Source organism: Diachasma alloeum, unplaced genomic scaffold (genome assembly GCF_001412515.2).
Source record: "Diachasma alloeum isolate Michigan unplaced genomic scaffold, Dall2.0 Dall_scaffold_00192, whole genome shotgun sequence".
Classification (NCBI taxonomy): Eukaryota; Metazoa; Arthropoda; class Insecta; order Hymenoptera; family Braconidae; genus Diachasma; species Diachasma alloeum.
Genome location: NW_021680357.1, coordinates 1,713,436 through 1,716,539, shown reverse-complemented (window position 1 = coordinate 1,716,539; position 3,104 = coordinate 1,713,436). Strand labels below are relative to the sequence as shown.

Genomic DNA, 3,104 nt, shown 5'->3' with positions numbered 1-3,104 from the left:
ACTTGAAAGTCTCGATTTGACACTTTGGAAAATGTCAACTTGGTTTGCAAGTCTCTACTTGAGACTTGTGAAATAAACAAATGGGTTTCGCGGAAGTTTTAATTAGAGATCTCAATTAAAACTTTCGTAACGTCTCAAGTTGGGACTTCGAAAAGTCTCAACTTGAGGATTTCGAAGGTCTCTACTTCGAACTTTTTAAATAAATAGGATTTGCAAAAGTCTTGATTAGAAATCTCAATGTAAGATTTTTCAATATCTCATGTTGAGATTTTGAAAGGTCTTAATTTGAGATTTTCGAAGTCTAACATTGAAACTTTTATAGACTTAAATATCGACTTGTTGGCACTTTCGAAACTCAACTTGAAACTTTTCGTTAATTTGAGCTCTGAGATTTTCAGCTTGAGACTTTTAAAAGTCTTAATTTGAAATGAAGTCTCAAAAAAAATTTTTTTTTGCGTATAGTTATATTCACAGTTACATTATAACCGAATGTATCGATGAGGGAAAACGTCACATGATTTTTTTCAAAAGGAAAGTATGAAAAAAATACTTTTAAATATTTCAAATAATGAAATACAACTATTTCAAGATGTTTTCACCAACAATTACCTCCAAATGATATTAGTCTCACTACAAATACCAAAAAGTCCGAAATATTCCAATTAAGTAATGCATCCCACGTGAAATTCCGAGTGCCGAGGGATTTTTATTTTTAACTTTAATACGCCAAGCTGTGAAAATACAACGGCGTAAATAGTGTAGAAGTACATAACACTCGCACTCCCTGTTTTCATTGCAATATAAATGCAGCGAAAGAGGATGGAAGGGAGAAATGGCCTAGAACTAATATTGAAAGTGCAATCGGCTGATGCGAGTTTAACGCGTTTGATTCTAGCTGTGAATCCAATCGGAATCACTATTCCAAACGTTCTGTACATGTATAACGTTTTCCTATATTTATTATTATCACCTTGCGGTCTCTCAACGGTAACAGGAACATTCTATTCGTCCTGATGCGCATCACGAGTCTCGGAATATTATTTTTGCAATTCAGCGCGTTTATTTTATTACCCACAGTCGATAAGTCATCGACTTCTTGGGAAAAAAATCGGATTGTCCAGCTGTAGGCAATATAGAGAATGACTTACGGTGTGCGGGTTCTGCTTTCCTCCTGGAGTCGCGGCCCTTCTCCTGAGAGTTCATTATCTTCTGTTTCCACCAGCCTAAAATCAAAATCAATCGTCGCATTCATATTTTCGAATTTATTTCGATTTCAATTGATTTTGTTTATTTCAATTTTTATTTATATTCATTATTTTCTTATTATTTTATTTTTATTTACGTTTTTTAAATTTTTTTTTTCATTTTTAATTAATTTTGATTTTAATTAATTACTTATTCTGAACAGTCTCCTAACAGATGGCGGTGGATCTCTATTCCTGGTATGACAGGGAGTTCTTTTATCGACGGAGGCATCGCAAACTACGATATCGACTGTTGAAGGCTCCTTAAATAAAAAAGAATGAAAACAAATGAGAAATTAGCAATTGAAAATTTTAAACATTAACATATCGTAATTTTTCGCATAATTTGATATTCACCAGATGTGAGATCATTATATCTAATGCGATACAATCGTTGCCTTGAATAAAGTAGTCACTTGCAGTAGATAACAGCCTAAAAGTCACAATTTAAAGTGCACTAAAAATATTATTTCACTGTTGATCAGAATGGGTCGTCTGTGTCGTATTCCAAACGTTAATGACCACAATGAGGGGATCACAAACACTAATCACAGGTCACGCTGATCGCAAACTGATGTAAATATCGTCTAAAAAGCCTCATCACTCTCCAAACTTTCCCGTCATGCTGACGACGGTCCAAGGAATTAGACAGTCTGAGTGAATATCTGGCGGCGATCCAGTTCTGGTGACACCCACATCAATGACAATACGGATATTTCACGATTTTTTTTCTTTTTCCAATTTGTTGACTCAAGTTGGAATTCGAGGTAACACGTGCCAACAATTTTTTTTGTTTCTTTTTTAAATTGATAAATTATAGTTTTAAAGAGCTCACGTTATCTTGAATAACATTACAGCTCTTCATTCATTTTTTATTTCATAATTATCAAATAGTTAATAAAATTGCGGAATTTTTCGCACATTTATTAAAATCCAAACGATCTACTTTATTTTTTCTTTGTTTTCATTTAAAAAATGTATGAAATATTTTCAGTTCCCTTATTATTCCGGTCTACTGGTTCTGAAATAAAAATGATTCCATCACAAAGGTATAAATAAATACTAATGATAAGCCGTAGATGGAAAAAATTCTGGAGAAGAAAAATTCGAAGTAAAAGTTTTAAAAAAGTTTTTCCTCATTTTTTTAAATTAAAAAATAATAATTTCAAAGAATGACTTTACACGTCTTCATTCATTTTTTTATTTCGTAAATAAAAAATTATAAAACCGGAATTTTTCGCACATTTTTTAAAATCTTAACGATCTACTTGAATTTTTTATTCTTTCCATAAAAAAAAGAATGAAATTTTCTTATTTTCCTGATTATTTCCAGTCTCCAGCTTCTGAAAACAAGAATTCCATCGAAAAGGTTTAAATAAACCCTAATGATAACCCGTCGATAGAAAAAAATCTGGAGAAGGGAAATTCGATGTAAAATTTACCAAAAAGTGTTCTGATTATTTTAAATTAGCAATAAAAAAATAAAAATAATTCAAAAAAGATCTTACGTGACTCTGAGTGACTTCACAGTTCTTCATTAACTTCTGATTTCATAAATAAAAGAAATAATAAAATTACGGAATTCTTCGCACATTTTTTTTTTAATCTAAACGATCTACTTTAATGTCATTTCTTTTTGCATAAAAAAATGTACGAAATACTCTCATTTCTCTGATTATTTCCAGTCTCCTGCTTCTGGAAAAAAATATGGTTCCGTCGAAAAGGTATAAATAAATCCTAATGATAACCCGTGGATGGAAAAAAATATGGCGAAGGGAAATGCGAAGTAAAATTTACCAAAATGTTTTCTGATTTTTTTCAATTGAAAAATAATAATTCAAAAAAGATCTCACGTGACTG

General features: G+C 31.3%; 1 long non-coding RNA gene across 1 annotated transcript; it reads right to left on the bottom strand.

The window, feature by feature from the left end:
- Positions 1-1,148: 1,148 nt before the first annotated feature.
- LOC107048412 lies at positions 1,149-1,847 on the bottom strand. The gene is made up of 3 exons (XR_001461680.1): positions 1,602-1,847; positions 1,396-1,507; positions 1,149-1,223 (listed from the first exon to the last, which is right to left on the bottom strand). It is a non-coding gene; the product is annotated as an uncharacterized LOC107048412 (long non-coding RNA).
- Between the last annotated feature and the right edge of the window lie 1,257 nt (positions 1,848-3,104).